Below are 22,268 nucleotides of genomic sequence, written 5' to 3' on the forward strand. Positions count from 1 at the left end.
CCCAGTCTTCCTTTCGGGTTCGCAAAGCTCTGGCCATCTGACTGACCGAGCCGTGATGACGTCTTGGACCATGGCACAGTGCTCTGAAGAAAGTACTTGGGTATGCCTTTCCTTCAGAGGCGCATTTGCCGGCTCTCAAAAAGAATGAATATCTTCTAAACGGTGCATGTTTAGAAGATATTAATTTTATCTACAGGTAAAGTTTATTATAAGCTTACTTGTAGGTAAAAGTATAAAAAAAGAGTGTACTACCACTTTAAGTACTAACCAGTATTCCACAGAGCTCCTGATGGTGGAGATGGGTTTTTCTTCATGTTAGTACCAGATCGTGGTCCTCAGGATCACCACAACAGGAGGTGAGGTCCAGTAGCAGATATTGCAGGTTGGGATCAAGCAGAAATGTAGTCAGTAAACAAGCCAAAGGTCGGTAACAAGTGGTTGCAGGTTGGGATCAGGCAGAAGTGTAGTTGAGGAACAAGCCAAAGGTTGATAATGCGTGATAGCAATGAGATGGACAGCTTCAGGAGAGACAAGAGCGAGATATTGGCTAGAGAGAGCACAATGATCTAGCAAACAGGAGGTGCAAAAGCATGGCTTTAATAGGAAGTTCATGGGAGAAGCAAAAGAGTTCAAGGTTCAAAACAAACAAGGTTCAAGGCAGGATTATTCAAGGAATTGTCTAGGGAGCTGTCCAGCATTTCAGGTGGCTCAGAAGGGACATCAACAGACACAGCAGAAGTTGCAGGTAGAGAGCCGGGTCCTGACACCTCTTCATCTGACACTTCGGGGAGTGTCAGTTGTCTGCGCCCTCTCTGTGGTTTCTCCCACTGACCTCTACATTGTCACAGAACACAGTAGTGATGTGGAAGAAACTGCAGTGTATAGCGTGATAGCAGCCAACTGACCCTTTCAGAAGTGTGTTGCATGGACAAGATTGTTTGGCAGGTGCAGAATATGAAGATCAAAAGTAGAATAGAGGAGTATTTACTATGTTCCCTTACATTAGGAACCATCAGGATCACTTTAAAAGCCAACTCCAGGCTCCATTCCTGTCCTAAAATCAGACTCTCTTCCCCTCCAATGGCAGTATTTCTTTGCTTTTTAATTTTATTGCTTACCTTTTGCAAAGTCCTCAAGGTGGTCAAGTGATGCTGTGGGGTCTTTTTCCATATTGCCTTTCTCCAGGCTTGGAGGTACTTACTGATCCAGAGAACAGTGCTAACCTGATGATGTCAGCACCAACCTCTGCCTTAATACACTCTGAACAAAAGGGTGCCATTCTGACAACCCCTCAGAAGACAGAGCAATGGCGCCACTAACAGTATGTACTCAATCTTCTGGATTGAGTGATGCTTGGTGTCATCAAGCCCAAAGGCTGAAGATGCCTTGGGGTTGATTTACTTAAACTGGAGAGTGAAAATTCTGGGGCAGCCAATCAGCTTCTAACTTCAGCTTGTTCAGTGAAGCATTGACAAAAAAAAAAACCTGGAAGCTGATTGGTTTTAGTAAATCAACACCTTCGAGTCCACGAAGAGGTATATTGATGGAGAGCCCTAGGTCTAAAGGTAAGTATTGCAATCAAAACCTTTTTTTTTTTAAATAACACCTGAGGAACCTTGTTTAGAAAAAAAAATTTAGCCTGGAGTTGGTCTTTAAGCTGGCCTCACCAGACGTCGAACAGAAATCTATTACGCTCTTCGTTAAACACATAAAACAACCGCGGTACAATATGTCCTCGTCTGGAGCTCCAGCGTTGAGGATGTGTTTAATTGTTTTCCAGATAACAATAAAAAAAAAAAAGAAAAGAACGGAAGCTGTCAGGGTCTGATTGATTTATTTTATTAAAGACCGTGATTAAACACAGGATCTTTTTCATTGAGGTCAACAGCACAGGTTAATTTCAAGCAACATCTTCCTCCTGGGAAGGAGGGTTTGGATGCGGCTGTCATCCATCTCTGTACTGGCCGTGTCCCACAATTAACCTCAATGGCGGTGTTGACAAAATACTTGTCTTTTCCAGTTAGTTGCCAAATCCTCAGGGTTGCCTCCGCGCTCTCTCCTTTCTCCTTTAATTTTTGTAAGAATGATATTGTATTTTATGTCATTTAATGGTTGTATACAATTTAAACTATAAAGTAAAAAAAAAAAGGTTTACATATACTGCCGGGTACGGTGAAACCTCAGTTCTATAAGCTTCTATTATCAGTACCGGTGAGATAACAATCGTGTCCTTTACTCTAGCTTCTCTTCTATTTCGGCAAACTTGTTATAAAGAGAAAATGTCTTGAAATATCTTGAAGGCAACGATCATTATCTCACCGTTGACAGGGGATTAATTGACGTCTCCGGGAGCGTTGCCGAATTTCAAGCTGGAAAGGTCACAAAAGGTAACCTAAAGTTCTAAAAATGGAGCAACAGGTACCATCACCAACAGAGAAAGTGAATTTTCCAAAGCCACCGGGTTCTAAACTGGAACGCAGGGTGGAAATTGAGGAGCATGCATCTTAATTTAGGAGGTTAAAATGTTCCTATTTCCCAGCCCTAATGACTGGGTCCCACTACCCTCAGGTCTTACGTGGCTTGGCTGGTGGATCTTCTTTGGGGACATTTTGCTTTTTGAAATATCTTGAAGTCAACGACTATCATCTCGTTGGTGACATTAGACTAATTGACATCTGTGGGAGCATTGCTGAATTTCAAGCTGGAAAGATCAGAAAAGGTAACCTAAAGTTCTAAATATGAAGCAACAGGTACCATCACCAATAAAGGAAATTAATTTGTTGACGCCCCTGGGTTCTAAACTGGAACAAAGGATGAAGGTTGAGGAGCATGGATCCAACTTTAGGAGGTTAAAGTGTTGTTCTTGCCCAGCCCAAATGACTGGGTCCCACTACCCTCAGGATCTGCATGACTTGGCTGGTGGATCTTCTTTGGGGACATTTTGTTTTTGGGTTTCTGAATTCACTGTTGTTACTTGTTCGGGAGAACCATCTGGAAAATAAAAGAAAGCAGTTTGAATGGAGATCACTGTAAGGACTACATGAGGCATTCCATAAGGCATATCTAAACCCAACAAAAAGGTAATCAAATTCAGGCGACCAGTCCTTAGATTTGGTGGCTGAAATCCTTTTCCTTTTTTTAGGCTTTTTCACACCTAGTGATTCAGCCAATAACACACTTCTTGGACTAGGGTGACAACACCCACAGTACTGTATGCATTGAGGAGCAGCGTTGTCACAAGAACACAGAGAATACAGAATACTCCCCGCTCACCCCCAGCACAGCTGTCACGGACAGTTCCGGTCTCTGGTTATGACCAGGAGCCAGCAGAACCACTGTGGCAGCCAATCAATGAATAAGGTCTGCCCCCTTTCATAAGAATCAAGTTAAGGGCACCAGCAAGGGACAGGAAGGGGTTAATGAATGAAAGAATTACATTCGATCTGGAGAGAACATAGCCCAGTAACATTTGTTTCTAAATCCCATTTGCACAGAACGAATGTACATGCCATTTTTTAAATAATACAACCCTAGGGTTGTAACATGTATACTCTGTATCTATATTACCTAGTATTGTGAAGAAAAAAATAAATAAAATAATCTATCTATCTATCTATCTATCTATCTATCTATCTATCTATCTATCTATCTATCTGGTATATATACATATATATATATATATATATGTGTGTGTGTATATATATATATACACAGTGTGTATATATATATATATATATATATATATATATATATATAATTTTTTTTACTTATTGTTATTAAATATAATTATTTTTGGAAGATAGGAAAACCAAAATAAATATTTGACCTGCAATTACAATAGCTGATTACTTGAATATCTTTAGTAAAGCAAATCAATAAGCCCATAGCTAAAATCTTCAAATTGATCCAGCAAGAAAATTCCAACTGGGAGACAGGAACAGAGCGTTGTCACCATATAACAGGAAGTGGCTGAACAGGGACCTTCATGGCAGGACCAAGAATTATTTTAATGAAAACAGCAGTGTTAATAAACATTAAACTACGTATATGAGATTTTAGTTGTAGCACCCTCCTAGTTAGATGATTATTTTTTGTAGTTAGAAGGGTCAACTTTTGGTCAGGGCGGAGAGGCTCGGCAGATCAGCTCACTGATACCTCCCCTTGATCTAAAGACTTGGAGATGTCTCTAGAATCCAGTGGGCGGGGGTGAGGAGGAGCTGGTCTGTACTCTTAAGGGATCCTGGCCAATCCCCAAGCAGGAGGCTTGGCATGTCGTCAGGACAGCCTTTAAGAGTGACTGAGCCTGCTCAGTAACAGAAGAGTTTGGGTGGAAGATGGAGTGAGCAGGCTGGAGTGAGGAGCCTGGGAGGGGGCCCAGTAGAGGGACCTACCTATAGGTGGAGGAACTGAAAGCGACGATTTCTCATCCTCAATCGTCCCCTGAGAGGACAGCCTGGGAAGCAGGGAAGGAGCCAGCTCAGCGAAAGGCCCGAAGGCAATCACCAACCCACAAGCTTGCAGGAGAGGACTGAGTGAGTGATTCCACAAACCCTGGACCAGATAAGGGAAGAGGGCATTCTGGTGGAAAACCTGGCTAGCCCCCATCTGGGACTGTTGATTCTAAAGTGGCAAGTTCTAGGCCCCCTTACCCAAGGATTCATTTAGGCAGCTGGGTGAAGAGATTTCATCTGGGGTCTGAGGATATAGACCAGGAGAGGCTGGATAGCTCTCTCAAGAAGACGATTTTGTCTATGGACTTGTACATAGTTGTTAAAAAGTTTATCCTCAGTTTACAGTTACCCTGGGTATCCCATACACCCCTCTAACCCATTAAAGTTCAAAACCCTTAATAAAATTAAAAAAAAACAAGCTGAAGGGCTGATTACTGTCTCCTGTGTTCAAGGTCTGAAGAAAATGCATGCTGCTTGGCTGTGCAGGACTATAGGGGGACCCAAATCTCTAGCGATTCCTAAGGGGGTAGTGCTACATAGCGATTGGGTCCAAATCTACTTCCAAGAGCTTTGAGCATTTGTGGTTTTCATAGATAAAAAATGGATACTGTAAACTAACCCCTTCCTGCCCAGCCCTGGGGGGGCGGGGGGGGGGGGGAGCTGGAAGGTCTACCTGGTCATGGGACCACTATGAGTGGCTGTCACTACTCATCATTACTTGAGACTGGGAACCATCATTCACAGCTTGGTCTCTGCCCTGAAGCGCAGAAGCATTGGCTGCCCATGGATACATACAGTATGTGTGGGGTGTGTGGGGTTGAAGCCCACCCTCTTTGTCATCACATGTATGTTTTACATAGGTGGTAGGAGGTTAAGATGGCTAGTGGCCATGTACTAACACATAGCCAATGTTGCAGCGCAATCATGATACCACCTGTCTTGTCTGGTTTTACCACCTGCCCCCTTGACCGCCTAAGTTAACCCCTTCCAAATCACATTATCATGGTGATTGGCCATGGTTGCAATGTGATCACAATTCTGTTCAGCAGGCTTGTTAAACGAAACCCATTCAATTGCATGCTGCGGTGAGAAGGTGACATGTTGCTATCAGGCTGCCCATCAAATGAGAGGTAAAAACAGCCACATCTCTAAACAAAGCCAAAGACAGGTGAATGAGTTGTGGTTTTACTGCCAAGCCATAAGTTAACTCCTTCCCTCCCAGTCCTGGTGTCCCTTCAGCTGGGTTAATATATCCGGGAGGTGGGAAGGTCTGCCTGATCACGTGACCATGGCGATAGCCAGTCACAATGGTTACAAGATCAGCAGCTGGTCCCACCAGATCCTGATTAGTACAAGAGACAAGACTAGTGACCGGAATAGCTTGGTCGCAGTAAGCGAGCTCTTAACACAGAAACCTTGCCCACCCATGGATGTACATGTACGGTGTGTGAGCATTAAACCCACATTCTTGGGCGGCAAGAGGTTTTGGTGGCTGGTGGCCATGTTGGCACACATGTTTGTGAGTGGCCAAAATAATACCACCTGTCATATTTGGCAAACGTGGCCCATTCAAGTTCACAGGACTGCACCCAACCACTCTGCAACCTGGTTAACTCATGGTGAAGAGGCGACATATTGCCCCGAGCCTCCTGTCAAATGGAAGGTAGACAAAGAAGTAAAAAAAAAGTCCCAACAAGCTCTTCAGCACACACTCAAGATCTTCTTCTCCAGCAGCCCATCTTTGCCCACCATTGGAAAGTAAAAAAAAGATGAAATTCGCACTCCAACAAGATCTTCAGCACCACTCAAAACCCACTCCGCCTGTAGCCCGTCTACACTAAATTTTGGAAAGAAAAAAGATGAAAGTCGCACTCCAACAAGCTCTTCAGCACCACTCAAAACCCACTCCTCCTGTAGCTTGTCTACGCTCAATTTCGGAAAGAAAAAATATGAAAGACGCACTCCAACAAACTCTTCAGCACCACTCAAAACCTGTAACCCGTCTACCCTCAATTTCGGAAGTAAAAAGGCTGAAAGTCGCACTTCAACAAGATCTTCAGCACCACTCAAAACCCACTCCGCCTGTAGCCGTCTACACTAAATTTTGGAAAGAAAAAAGATGAAAGTCGCACTCCAACAAGTTCTTCAGCACCACTCAAAACCCACTCCTCCTGTAGCCCGTCTACCCTCAATTTTGGAAGTAAAAAAGATGAAAGTAGCACTCCAACAAGATCTTCAGCACCACTCAAAACCCACTCCTGTAGCTTGTCTACGCTCAATTTCGGAAAGAAAAAATATGAAAGACGCACTCCAACAAACTCTTGAGCACCACTCAAAACCTGTAGCCCGTCTACCCTCAATTTCGGAAGTAAAAAGGATGAAAGTCGCACTTCAACAAGATCTTCAGCACCACTCAAAACCCACTCCTCCTGTAGCCCGTCTACCCTCAATTTCGGAAGTAAAAAGGATGAAAGTCGCACTCCAACAAGATCTTCAGCACCACTCAAAACCCACTCCTCCTGTAGCTTGTCTACGCTCAATTTCGGAAGTAAAAAAGATGAAAGTTGCACTTCAAAAAACTCTTCTTGCATAGTATCTCCCACCCATAAGCACACTTTCTTGACATGTTTCCCCACTCCTGGCTTGTTCACAATCCTAGCGAAAATCATAAAGAAAGTGTGTTTTTGGGTAATTTTGCTGTAAATAGGGCAAGAAGAACTTGTTGGAGTATGCATTTCATGTTTTTACCTCTGTGTTTGCCTCCAGTTTGACAGGTGGCTCGTGGCAATATGTCGCCTCCTCATGAGTTACCAGCTTGCTTTTGCAGAGTGGTTGGGTGCAGTCCTATGCACTTCAATGGCTCAAATTTGCCAAACATGACAGGTGGTATAATTTTGGCCAACCTGCAACCATGGCAATGTGTACCAACCAGGTCACCGGCCTCTTAACATCTTTAGACATGCGGCTGTGTTCACCTCTCGTAAAGACGTACCCAAATTCACAGCACCCACTCCTTCTGTCATTCACGGACCCTCCAAATTCCAGCTCCTGTAGCTCATCTCTGCTCACCACTGGAAGTAAAAAAGATGGAAGCCGCACTCCAACAAGCTCTTCTTGCCGTATTTATTTGAACCATCAGTAAAATGACTGCATGCATAGTATCTCCCACCCATAACTTCCTTGATGCGTTTCACCACTCCTGGCTTGTTCACAATCTTTGTGAACCGGGTGGCCCCGCCCCCATGCTTACCTGTCATTCAGCTAGTGTCTCTGGATGGAGGGAAGCGATTTTTTTTCTGCATTCATTCTGATTGATGCTGGGTATACAGGGGGGGACATGTTTTTATTCATTTATTTCTTTTACTAAAAACTGTGTTTCTGTTTTTATTTACTTTTGAAATTTTTGGGGGGTGAATAAGTAGGGGTACTATGTACTCTATACTCATTCACATGAGGAGGGGCTGGGATCTGGCTTCCAGATTCCAAGAAGTCACCGCCCGCACCCCCACAACCCTTGGAGGAGGCCCTTGTCTTTATCAACATGGGGACAAGGTGTTTTGGGGGGACCCCTCCCCAAAGCACCCCCCCATGTTGAGGGCATGTGGCCTGGAATGGTTCAGGAGGGAGGGGGACTGCTTGCTTGATCCCCTCCTTCTTTCCTGGACTGCATGCTCGGGTAAGGGTCTGGCATGGATTTTGAGAAGGGGGGGGCACACCATTTTTTTTTTGCTTTGGCATGGGGTTCCCTTTAAAATTCATACCAGACTTAAAGGCTTATTGGAGAAATGTGGTTATTTCTGTTTTAAATCAATGAAAAACATTTGCCGAGCTCAAGAAACAGCCTAACAACCAGGAGGAGGGGGAGTGAGAACACAGCCTGCACCGCCTCCCTGCTCTTGCCCCCTCTCCTCTCTGCTCCCAGTACTAGGCTGACAGGAGTAGTGATGTCGTTGTCACTACTCCTGTCAGCCTTGTAGCAGAAGGAAAGCCCCCCCATCCCTACGGTAAACCTTGACGACCAGGGCAGCTGCCCTACCACCCGTCCCTTATCCCACCCCCTGATTGGCCCTGTAGGAGTTGGGCAAAGTAAAAAAAGAAGCCGAAATGGCAAAATCTCTCCCCCACCTCCTCCCGGCTAGTACAGCTCCTGTGTGTCTGTGAACATTGCTTGTTAATACAGGAGCACCACACTGGCAGGAAGGAGGAGGGGGAGTGAAAACACAGCCTGTACCACCTGCCTGCTCTTGCCTCCTCTCCTCGCTGCTCTCAGTACTGGGTTGACAGGAGTAGTGTTGCATTTGTCACTACTCCTGTCAGCCTTGTAACAAAAGGAAAGCCCCCCCCATCCCTACATTAAACCCTGGCACCCAGGGCAGCTGCCCCCGCCACCTGCTCCTTGTCCCAGCCCCTGATTGGCCCAGTAGGAGCTGGGCAAAATATAAAAGAAGCCAAAATGGCAAATCATTGAAGTAAAAATTTAATCCAAACTACAACCCCCAGCATCTCCTTCCATACCCCCTTCTGTTTTTATTATTAGGCTGACATTTCTTGAATATTTCATTGCTGTTTTTCCATTTTGGCGACGTAATCAGTTCCACGGCCGGGGCTTTATTAGTAAAGTAATTCTCATCCATAAGGATCTCTTCAGAGAACAGTCATAAATCCCCCCCCCCCCTCCAAAAAAAAAACAAGGTTACAGGGATCCTTCTATACTGAGATCCATCTCCTCGTCTATGAAAAGGCCTTGGAATTAATGAGCTCCATCGTCCCTCTCTGTAGACTCTTTCCATGACATTGACAAATGATTATAAGAAGTTTGCAACTGACACCTTAAACACAGATAACAAAGTATCCTCCGCAGAAAAAATAGACTTTTACAATTCTTGTTTACTTTGGACTTTTTCTGCTGGCTCAGTAGAAGTCGCAATAAATGGACGGCTGATTGATGATGTACCTGAGGTGTGTGTGTGTGTGTGTCTGTGTGTGTGTGGGGGTGGGGGGGGGGCAAGGGGGAGTGCCATTTGCAAAATTTGGCTAACACAAGGTACTGGGGACACCAATTTGAACTACGTGCCATATTCAACGTACACATTGGCATGATAAGTGGTTGTAAACCCTTACGCATCATGGAACAGGAAGGTGAGTGTAATCTGAGACATGAGTGGAATGAATGGATACACAATCAAATCGCTATATGCCATTCAGGCACATGCCTCCTGTCAGATAGAGACCTCAGCATCTCAACAAGCAGTCTGACAGCTACTTCTGGGTAGCGTAATGACGTCACTAAGCTCCATGCTGACGCGTTTTATCACCAGCCATATGACTTCTTCAATGGAAAAATAAGAGAAAATCTCAACAAATTATATAATATTATAATGGGGGGGGGCAAGGCCATGGCCCCCAAGTCGATTTATGGTGTAAAATTCTTTTATTGATAAAATGTACAGATTTTTTTTTTTTAACAATCATCATCATATCATTAATATTATTATTATACAGGATTTACATCACGCCAACAGTTTGTGCAGCGCATATTCTACTCTGGTTGTATCTTGTGAACTGTCAGGAAATATTTCAAGCAGACTTGTTCTTGCGAGGCCATGGAAGAAAAATATATTTTAAATATATTTTTAAAAAATATTCTTCCCAAATATATTGACATATATTTGAAATACAAAAATTTTATATATATATTTATATATAATATATATATATATATATATATATATATACATATACTGTATGTTAAAATGCGTTTTTATTACAAAATATATGAAAAATATTTTTGAAAATACATTTTCAAATATACCGTATGTCTTTAAAAATAAATTTAATGTACATTTTTGAAATGCATTTACAAATATATGTAAAAATATATGTTAAACTGACTTTTTTATATGTTAAAAAAAATCTGAAGAATATATTTGAAAAAAATATATTTTTTTAAAATATTTTATATATATTTTGTAATATAATATACCGTATTTGCCGGCGTATAAGACGACTTTTCAACCCGTGAAAATCTTTTGAAAAGTTGGGGGACGTCTTATACGCCGGTATACGGCGAGCCGGTGTCAGGGCGGCACTTTTTCAAGGGGTGGCGCCGCCCCCCCCCCCTCCTCCAACGGACACCAAGTACAGGGATGGGCAGAGGGGCTGCTGTACCTTACCTGGCTCCGGTCCCGATCCCACGACGATCCGGTCCAGGAAGCGCGGCTGCTCCTTTCAGTTCGGCCGCTCGATGGTCCCGCCGCCCGCTCGGCTCCGCCTCCTCACCGGTGATTGGGCGCCAGCACTGGAAAGGCACACAGGCGACCAATTACCGGCGAGGAGGCGGAGCTGAACGGCCCCGCGAAAATCAAGCGGCCGAACTGAAAGAAGGAGCAGCCGCTCCTCTCCCCCACTGACACTAACGATGGGGCACTATTTCTCCTCCACTGACACCAACGATGGGGCACTATTCCTCCTCCGCACTGACACCAACGATGGGGCACTATTCCTCCCCCAGTGACACCAATGATGGGGCACTATTCTCCCCACTGATACCAATGATGGGGCACTATTCCTCCCCCACTGACACCAATGATGGGGCACTATTCCTCCTACTGATACCGATGATGGGACACTATTCCTCCCACTGATACCAATGATGGGGCACTATTCCTCCCCCACTGACACCAATGATGGGGCACTATTCCTCCCCCACTGACACCAATGATGGGGCACTATTCCTCCTCCCCACTGACACCAATGATGGGGCACTATTCCTCCCCCACTGACACCAATGATGGGGCACTTTTCTCCCCACTGATACCAATGATGGGGCACTATTATCCCCACTGACACCAATGATGGGGCACTATTCCTCCTCCCCACTGACACCAACGATGGGGCACTATTCCTCCTCCCCACTGACACCAATGATGGGGCACTATTCCTTCCACTGATACCAATGATGGGGCGCTATTACTCCCACTGACACCAATGATGGGGCGCAATTCCTGTCACTGATACCAATGATGGGGCGCTATTCCTCCCACTGACACCAATGATGGGGCACTATTCCTCCCACTGACACCAATGATGGGGCACTATTCCTTCCACTGACACCAATGATGGGGTGCTATTCCTCCCACTGACACTAATGATGGAGCACTATCCCACTTCCAGTGGGAGGAATAGCGCCCCAACATTGGTGTCAGTGGAAGGAATAGTGCCCCATCATTGGTGTCAGTGGGAGGAATAGTGCCCCATCATTGGTATCAGTGGGAGGAATAGTGCCCCATCATTGGTATCAGTGGGAGGAATAGTGCCTCATCATTGGTATCAGTGGGAGGAATAGTGCCCCATCATTGGTGTCAGTGGGAGGAATAGTGCCTCATCATTGGTATCAGTGGGAGGAATAGAGCCCCATCATTGGTGTCAGTGGGAGGAATAGTGCCCCATCATTGGTATCAGTGGGAGGAATAGTGCCCCATCATTGGTATACCATATTGAAATCAAATCTGATGTTTTTTCATTTTTAGTTGATGTGCGTTGGAAGATGGGTAGTCTTATACGGCGAGTATAGCTCAAACCCTATATTTTAACAGGAAAAGTAGGGGGTCATCTTATACGCCGGTAAATACGGTATATAAAAAACACATTTCAACATGCAGTATATATATATTTATTTATTGAAATATATTTTGACATATATTGAATACAGCCAAAATTATAGTATTTCAAATATATGTCAATATATTTGGGAAGAATATTTTAAAAATATATTTCAAATATATTTTTCTTCCATGTGGGTGACTTTAAATTGAGGTTTTTGGATATTCTTTCTCAAAGTCACTTACTGAATTTCGGCTTTGCTGTTATTGGGCATGAGTACGGGACCGGAGCCACATCTTCCTCCTTCTTACGGCACAGGCCTCCGATTTTCTCCGCCACATAACTGCAAGCTGGGGGATGGAGACATAAACAATGAGACAGAGAATTACGACGTAGCGCTACAACGCACCCCTAACTGGCCAATCATCATTACATAGTAGAATATATTATAAAAAAAGAATCTGTGAAAACCTATAAATAGTGATTTTGTAATGTACAGCGCCTTGAAAATGTCTTCAAATCCCTTGAAATGTTCCCCGTGTTGTCATGTTACAATGTATTTATTGGGATTTGATATGACAGGGGTGTCAAACCCCCTCCAGCTGTTGCAAAACTACAAGTCCCATCATGCCTCTGCCTTTGGGAGTCATGCTTGAAACTATCAATCTTGCAATGCCTCATGGGACTTGTAGTTTGGCAACAGCTGGAGGGCCGCCAGTTTGACACCTGTGTGATAGACCAACACAAAGTGGCCTAGAATTGTGAAGTGGAAGGAAAATGAGAAATGGTTTCCAACATTTGTGGCCAATAAATCTGTGAAAGGTGTGGCGGCATTTGTATTCAGCTCCCCCCCCCCCCCGAAGTCAATACTTTGTAGGACCCCCTTTGGCTGCAATTCCAGCTGCAAGTCTTTTTGGGGATGTCTCTTTGCACATCTAGAGAGGGACATTTCTGCCCATTCTTCTGCGCAGAATCGCTCATGCTCTGTCAGATTGGATGGAGATCATCTGTGAACAGCAGTTTTCAAGTCTTGCCACAGATTCTCCATTGGATTTCGGTCTGGACTGTGACTGGGCCATTCTAACACATGAATATGCTTTGATCTAAACCATTCCATTCAGGGGCGGACTGACAACTCATGGGGCCCCCGGGCAATAGGGGATCATGGGGCCCCTGTGTCCTTGCCCACACTCAAAAAAGCCTATAAAAAAGGTACCAGGGGCATTTCATGGAGCCCCCTACTGACCCCGGGCCCTCTGGCAGTGCCTGAGTGTTCGAATGGTCAGTCCGCCCCTGATTCCATTGTAGCTCTGGCTGAATGTTTCAGGTCGTTGTTCTGCTGGAAGGGGAACCTCCGCCCCAGTCTCAAGTCTTTTGCAGACTCTAAGAGGTTCTCTTCTAAGATTGCCCTGTATTTGGCTCCATCCATCTTCCCACCAACTCCGACCAGCTTCCCTGTCCCTGCTGAAGAAAAGCATCCCCACCACATGATGCTGCCACCGCCATGTTTCACGGTGGGTATGGTGTGTTCAGGGTGATGTGCAGTGTTAGTTTTCCACCACACATAGCGTTTTGCTATTTTGCCAAAAAGTTGAATTTTGGTCTCCTCTGACCAGAGCCCCTTCTTCCACGTTTGCTGCGTCCCCCACATGGCTTCTTGCAAACGGGACTTCTTCTGGCTTTCTTCCAACAATGGCTTTCTTCTTGCCACTCTTCCATAAAGGCCAGATTTGTGGAGTGCACGACTAATAGTTGTCCTGAGGACAGATTCTCCCACCTGAGCTGTGGATCTCTGCAGCTCCTTCAGAGTTACCATGGGCCTCTTGGCTGCTTCTCTGATGAATGCTCTCTTTGCCTGGCTTAGGTGGACGGCCATGTCTTGGTAGGTTTGCAGTTGTGCCAAACTCTTTCCATTTTCGGATGATGAATTGGACAGCGCTCCGTGAGATGATCAAAGCTTGGGATTTTTTTTTATAACCTAACCCTGCTTTAAACTTCTCCACACCTTTATCCCTGACCTGTCTGGTGTGTTCCTTGGCCTTCATGATGCTGTTTGTTCTCTAATGTTCTCTAACAAACCTCTGAGGGCTTCACAGAACAGCTGTATTTATACTGAGATTAAATTACACACAGGTGGACTCTATTTACTAATTAGGTGACTTCTGAAGGCAATTGGTGCCACTAGATTTTAGTTACGGGTATCAGAGTAAAGGGGGCTGAATACAAATGCCCACAACACTTTTCAGATATTTATTTGTAAAATAATTGTGAAAACTATTTCTAATTTTTCTTCAACGTCACAATTATGTGCTACTTTGTGTTGGTCTATCACATAAAATATATAAAAAAATTAGTGCGCTGTACACATCAAAAATCATAAACAATAATAAATCAAATAAATACTGCTACATAAAAAACATGCATAAATGAATTGAAATGTGATAAAAAAAGGGGAAAAAACCTGTGCTACACCCCAGACAATACAATATGTGAATAAATGTGTGAAAAAAATATATATTCTGAAACAATAGTGAAACAATTAGTGAACTGCTGCTACTCTTTCCCTGAACATCAGAAAATACAAAACATAAAAAAAATGAGTGTGCTGTACACTAAAAAATCATAAACAATAATAAATCAAATAAATACTGCTACATAAAAAATGTGCATAAATTAATGGAAATTAAATAAGTCCATATTCATATATTAAAAAAATTAAAAGTCCAAAAATCGAATAACACCGTGCTGTGTGCTAAAGAAATCCTCCAACAGAAAGTGCATAGGTGTCCACAAACGAGCAGATGGTGTTCAGATCCCACACTGACACCCTAGTTCAACTAGGGTGTCAGTGTGGGATCTGAACACCATCTGCTCGTTTGATCTCTTGCTTGGAGATCACAGTGTCTGGTTAGAGGCTGATTTTTTTCTTTTGTGTCAAGCATTTGTGGACACTTATGCACTTTCCGTTGGAGGATTTCTTTAGCAGACATCACTGTATTATTGAATTTTGGGATTTTTAATTATTTAATGTATGTATGTGGACTTTTATCATTTCAGTGACTTTTTATGTTTTTTATTTTCTGGTGTTCAGGGAAAGAGTAGCAGCAGTTCACTAATTGTTTCAGAATATATATTTTTTTCACACATTTATTCACATATTGTATTGTCTGGTGCAGGTTGTTTCCCCTTTTTTCTATCACATAAAATCCCAATAAAATACATTGACGTCTTTGGTTGTACCATGACAAAATGTGGAAAATTTCAAGGGGTATGAACACTTTCTTTTAATAAAGCCCAATTAAACTTTTAGTTTAATCCTTCACTGCCCGCGTAACGCATAGGTGCGGCGGCAAAGAGGGCGAGCTTTAATGCCCACATGCTGCACATGTGCATCCACGGGCGGCTGAGGTTTCATAAACAACTCTCGGTCTCTAGTTATGAGCGGGAGCCGATGGGACAGACTCCTAATCATGCAATCACACTGATAGCCAATCACAACAGTCACATGATTGGTAAGTCCATCCTGCCCCTCCCACCGATTTAATAGAATGCCAGGGCTGGGCAGGAAGAGGTTAAACCAGCTAACTTGCATCAAAACAAATGGTGTGCAAAGAGATAGTTTTTTTTTTTTTATAAAGTAGCCACTGTCTGAGTTGAAAAGCCTGTTCCCTGCCAGAGTTGAACCCTTGCTTTCTGTAGGGAAGCAGTTGTCTCTCTGCAGAGGACCAACTTGCGCACTGTTGAGCCGGACCTAAAAAACCGCAAAGCTCAAAGCTCCCTGTTGATTGCAGAATTCTAGCTCTGGCTCAACACAAGGGTACAATTAAAGAGCAGTTACTTTACCCTTCGCTCCCCTAGCAGCCATTGCTCTCCTCTTCCCTGCGGCACACTGGATTGTGGCCAGGCCGTTGGCATCCTCTTCCCTCCAGCACTCTGGGTTGTGGCCAGGCTGTTGACATCCTCTTCCCTCTGGCCTTCTGGGTTGTGGCCAGACCATTGGCATCCTTTTACCTGTGGCACTCTGGGTTGTGGCCAGACCATTGGCATCCTTTTCCCTGTGGCACTCTGGGTTGTGGCCAGACCATTGGCATCCTTTTCCCTGTGGCACTCTGGGTTGTGGCCAGACCATTGGCATTCTTTTACCTGTGGCACTCTGGGTTGTGGCCAGACCATTGGCATCCTTTTCCCTGTGGCACTCTGGGTTGTGGCCAGACCATTGGCATCCTTTTCCCTGTGGCACTCTGGGTTGTGGCCAGACCATTGGCATTCTTTTACCTGTGGCACTCTGGGTTGTGGCCAGGCCATTGGCATCCTCTTTCCCACGGAGCTCTGGGTTGTGGCCAGGCCGTTGGCATCCTCTTCCCTCCGGCACTCTGGGTTGTGGCCAGGCCATTGGCATCCTCTTCCCTCCAGCACTCTGGGTTATGGCCAGGCCATTGGCATCCTTTTCCCTGTGGCACTCTGGGTTGTGGCCAGGCCATTGGCATCCTTTTCCCTGTGGCACTCTGGGTTGTGGCCAGGCCATTGGCATCCTCTTTCCTGCAGTGCTCTGGGCTGTGGCCAGGCCGTTGGCATCCTCTTCCCTCCGGCACTCTGGGTTGTGGCCAGGCTGTTGACATCCTCTTCCCTCCAGCCTTCTGGGTTGTGGCCAAGCCGTTGGTATCCTCTTCCCTCCAGCCTTCTGGGTTGTGGCCAGGCCATTGGCATCCTCTTCCTTCCAGCCTTCTGGGTTGTGGCCAGGCCGTTGGCATCCTCTTCCTTCCAGCCTTCTGGGTTGTGGTCAGGCCATTGGCATCCTCTTCCCTCCAGCACTCTGGGTTATGGCCAGACCATTGGCATCCTCTTCCCTCTGGCCTTCTGGGTTGTGGCCAGGCCATTGGCATCCTTTTCCCTGCGGCACTCTGGGTTGTGGCCAGGCCATTGGCATCCTCTTCCCTCCAGCACTCAGGGTTGTGGCCAGGCCATTGACATCCACTTCCCTCCAGCCTTCTGGGTTGAGGCCAGGCCAGGCCATTGGCATCCTCTTCCTTCCAGTCTTATGGGTTGTGGCCAGGCCATTGGGATCCTCTTCCTTCCAGCCTTCTGGGTTATTGCCAGGCCATTGGCATCCTCTTCCCTCCAGCACTCTGGGCTATGGCCAGGCCATTCGCATCCTCTTTCCTCTGGCCTTCTGGGTTGTGGCCAGGCCATTGGCATCCTCTTCCCTGCGGCACTCTGGGTTGTGGCCAGGCCATTTGCATCCTCTTCCCTCCGGCACTCTGGGTTGTGGCCAGGCCGTTGACATCCACTTCCCTCCAGTCTTCTGGTTTGAGGCCAGGCCATTGGCATCCTCTTCCTTCCAGTCTTCTTGGTTGTGGCCAGGCCATTGGGATCCTCTTCCTTCCAGCCTTCTGGGTTATGGCCAGGCCATTGGCATCCTCTTCCCTCCAGCACTCTGGGCTATGGCCAGGCCATTGACATCCTCTTCCCTCTGGCCTTCTGGGTTGTGGCCAGGCCATTGGCATCCTCTTCTCTGCGGCACTCTGGGTTGTGGCCAGGTCGTTGGCATCCTCTTCCCTTCAGCCTTCTGGGTTGAGGCCAGGTTTGTTGGCATCCTCTTCCCTCCAGCCTTCTAGGTTGAGGCCAGGCTGTTGGCATCCTCTTCCTTCCAGCATTCTGGGTTGTGGCCAGGCCGTTGGCATCCTCTTCCCTCCAGCACTCTGGGTTGTGGCCAGGCCATTGACATCCTCTTCTCTCCAGCCTTCTGGGTTGTGGCCAAGCCGTTGATATCCTCTTCCCTCCAGCCTTATGGGTTGTGGCCAGGCCATTGGCATCCTCTTCCTTCCAGCCTTCTGGGTTGTGGCCAGGCCGTTGGCATCCTCTTCCTTCCAGCCTTCTGGGTTGTGGTCAGGCCATTGGCATCCTCTTCCCTCCAGCACTCTGGGTTATGGCCAGGCCATTGGCATCCTCTTCCCTCTGGCCTTCTGGGTTGTGGCCAGGCCATTGGCATCCTTTTCCCTGCGGCACTCTGGGTTGTGGCCAGGCCATTGGCATCCTCTTCCCTCTGGCACTCAGGGTTGTGGCCAGGCCATTGACATCCACTTCCCTCCAGCCTTCTGGGTTGAGGCCAGGCCAGGCCATTGGCATCCTCTTCCTTCCAGTCTTATGGGTTGTGGCCAGGCCATTGGCATCCTCTTCCCTCTGGCCTTCTGGGTTGTGGCCAGGCCATTGGCATCCTTTTCCCTGCGGCACTCTGGGTTGTGGCCAGGCCATTTGCATCCTCTTCCCTCCGGCACTCTGGGTTGTGGCCAGGCCGTTGACATCCACTTCCCTCCAGCCTTCTGGTTTGAGGCCAGGCCATTGGCATCCTCTTCCTTCCAGTCTTCTGGGTTGTGGCCAGGCCATTGGGATCCTCTTCCTTCCAGCCTTCTGGGTTATGGCCAGGCCATTGGCATCCTCTTCCCTCCAGCACTCTGGGCTATGGCCAGGCCATTTACATCCTCTTCCCTCTGGCCTTCTGGGTTGTGGCCAGGCCATTGGCATCCTCTTCTCTGCGGCACTCTGGGTTGTGGCCAGGTCGTTGGCATCCTCTTCCCTTCAGCCTTCTGGGTTGAGGCCAGGTTCGTTGGCATCCTCTTCCCTCCAGCCTTCTAGGTTGAGGCCAGGCCGTTGGCATCCTCTTCCTTCCAGCGTTCTGGGTTGTGGCCAGGCCGTTGGCATCCTCTTCCCTCCAGCACTTTGGGTTGTGGCCAGGCCATTGACATCCTCTTCTCTCCAGCCTTCTGGGTTGTGACCAGGCCATTGACATCCTCTTCCCTCCAGCCTTCTGGGTTGTGGCCAGGCCATTGGCATTCTCTTCCCTCCAGCCTCCTGGGTTGTGGCCAGGCCATTGAAATCTTCTTCCCTCCAGCCTTCTGGGTTGTGGTCAGGCCGTTGGCATCCTCTTTCCTCCAGCCTTCTGGGTTGTGGCCAGGCCATTGGCATCCTCTTCCTTCCAGCCTTCTGGGTTGTGGCCAGGCCGTTGGCATCCTCTTCCTTCCAGCCTTCTGGGTTGTGGTCAGGCCGTTGGCATCCTCTTTCCTCCAGCCTTCTGGGTTGTTGCCAGGCCATTGGCATCCTCTTCCTTCCAGCCTTCTGGGTTGTGGTCAGGCCATTGGCATCCTCTTCCCTCCAGCACTCTGGGTTATGGCCAGACCATTGGCATCCTCTTCTGGCTGAGACCTTAGCACCCCCAGTTACAATGCAGGACTGCTGTTCCTGCATTGTACTCATTGATGACGTCAGAATTTCCGCAACTGCTGGAGCACTGAAGGGAAGTGACTTCAGGAGACCAGTTGCTCGGAGAGGAAACCTATTAATGGTACTCTAGAAAAAATTGCGCATTTAACCCTTGCAGTGAGAGGGGAACCCCCACCACCAATGTAACTTTGTATTTTTCCCGCAGTTCAGCTTTAAGTATAAAACGGTCTCTTTAGTATTGAGTTAGGTTATCGTTACCAATCTAAGTCTTCATTAGCTGACACATTTTTCAGAAAGGATTACAGTAAAAATTTCCAAATAAAATTGCATCAGATGCATATTTTATAGTACAAGCAGTAACGATCCCTTTGTATACTTCTACAAGTCTGACGCTCGTATTTCATTACACGATAATAAAGAGGATTACCAATGGAGACAGACTATTGATGAACGCATCCTATGTTAAGCAAAAGGCCCTGTAAATGTCAGAGCCATGCATAATGTATTCCCTCCCTGTTTAATTTAAGTTAGTGCATCAATGCAAAAGCGAGGGCGGCTAAATTTATGGGTTTGGAGAGCAACTTCATCGAAAAAAAACTATGTATTAAATTATACATTAAATATTTGAATATATAACTTATATATAAATACATCTAATAAAATAAGTATAAAATATATATTACATTTATTAAAGAAAATAAATGTAAACTATATAAAATTAAATAAAATAATAGATACATATATTAAATATTAACTAAAATAAATATAAAATACCTATTAGATATATTAAATAATAAATCTAAAATGTGTAAAATAAATATAAAATATATTACCTAATATAAATCAAAAATATATCTATCTGTCTATACACACACATATATATATAGATATGTATCTATATCTATATAGATATATATATCTATAGCTATATCTATATATATATGAGGGAGTCTTCAAAAACATATATATATGTTTAAAAAGGTGCAGAAACTACTTTAAAGAACCCATATATATAAATTTGTGTGTGTATATACATATATACACAAATTAATATATATGGGTTCTTCAAAATAATTTCTTTTTAAATATATATATATATATATATATATATATATATATATATATATATACATATATATATAAAATGTTTATATATATATATATATATATATATATATATATATATATATATATATATATATATATATATATATATATATGTTTTAAAGAGGTGCAGAAATTATTCTAAAGAACCCATATATATTAATTTGTGTGTATACATATATATATACACACAAATTTATATATATATATGGGTTCTTTAAAATAGTTTCTGCACCTTTTTAAATATATATATATTATATAAATATATAGATATAGATATATATGTATCTATATATATATATAAAAGTTTTTGAAGACCCCTCATTCATATATATATTTAGATAGATAGATAGATAGATAGATAGATAATAGATAGATAGATAGATAGATAGATAGATAGATAGATAGATAATAGATAGATAGATAGATAGATAGATAGATAGATAGATAGATAGAAGATAATAGATAGATAGATAGATAGATAGATAGATAGATAGATAGATAGATAGATAATAGATAATAGATAGATAGATAGATAGATAGATAGATAGATAATAGATAATAGATAGATAGATAGATAGATAGATAGATAGATATTTTTTTTTTACATATATTATATTATATTTTATTGTAGTATAATGTATGAGTATTATTTTTGTAATGCATACATTGTATATATATATATATGACATGAAAGAAATATAAAAAAATATATATGTGTGTGTGTGTGTATATATAATTTTTTTTATTATTTTATGTTATATTATATTGTATGATTATTATTTTTATTACATATATTTGATATATATAAATATAAAATATATACTAAATATAAATGTATAAAAATGTATATGTTAATATTTTACCATAAAAAATATATATTGAACATAAAATATAAATATAAAATATGTATTAAATGCTTAAAATAAATTAAATAATAAAGATCTAGGAAATACATTAAATCATAGAAATATAAAATAAATAAATGAAATATATTCATAAATATACTAAGTAAAATAAATATAAATATAAAATATATATTAAATATAGTTTATATAAAACAATGATAAATTACATATTACATATATAAAATAAATATAAAATACACTACACATTTACAAAAAAAAAAGTAAAATAAGAGATATAAAAAAACTCCAGAAATATATTTAATACGATAAATATTTAGTAAATATATATATATAGTTGTGTAAATGTATATATAAATATATTAAATGTATATTAAATATTAATTTATGGGCTATGCAACCATCTCCATCAATCTATGCTTCTTGTTGTAGATATATAAATAGTAATAAGTGTGCGCAGGGATAAAAATACATGTCCTATTGTGGGGGAGATCCTGCGGCCCTTACCTTTCACGATTAATCAGACCATTGTGCCAGGTTGGTGTCTCTGCACATTAGCGGCCCTGGATGAGTGCGGGAGTGCGATGTACCAGTGACAGTGCGGCTCGGAGCGGTGACAGGTATCTAGTTAAGGGTGGCAGGTGTCAGATATCTGTGGGAGGGACTGGAATAGGGAACAAACAAGAGATGATTAGCCTGTTTATCTAGTACTGTGACACCCTAGGTGGAGGACACATGGGAAGGAATATTCGATGGTTTTGCACAGTCATGGTGAGTTGGTGAATAAGTTAGAGTCGTAAATATTTGCATCTTGAACATCCCTACAGATACGTTATCTTGGGTCCATGCCAGAAGTCCCCTCTATAAATAACTGCCATGCACTTTGTACGCAGGTGTATGTTCCTTTCTGTACACTGAACTCCAGGCCAGCAGCTTAATACATAAAGGATTTGTATTTCTGTCCATCCAGTCCTGGGATTTACACAGCTCTGCTGAGACTTTTCTCTGCTGTTGTTTAGTAACGCTT

The 22,268-nt window shown here is 43.7% G+C and overlaps 1 long non-coding RNA gene across 1 annotated transcript; it reads right to left on the minus strand.

Annotated features, from left to right (window-relative positions):
• Nucleotides 1-1,823: 1,823 nt before the first annotated feature.
• On the minus strand, nt 1,824-21,908 carry LOC149465219 (uncharacterized). Its single transcript, XR_016312237.1, has 3 exons — nt 21,749-21,908; nt 12,299-12,403; nt 1,824-2,991 (listed from the first exon to the last, which is right to left on the minus strand). It is a non-coding gene; the product is annotated as an uncharacterized LOC149465219 (long non-coding RNA).
• Between the last annotated feature and the right edge of the window lie 360 nt (nt 21,909-22,268).

The sequence above is a fragment of the Staurois parvus genome, unplaced genomic scaffold (genome assembly GCF_062004578.1).
Source record: "Staurois parvus isolate SC_StPar_1 unplaced genomic scaffold, SC_StPar_1.0 ptg000140l, whole genome shotgun sequence".
In the NCBI taxonomy this organism is placed as follows: Eukaryota; Metazoa; Chordata; class Amphibia; order Anura; family Ranidae; genus Staurois; species Staurois parvus.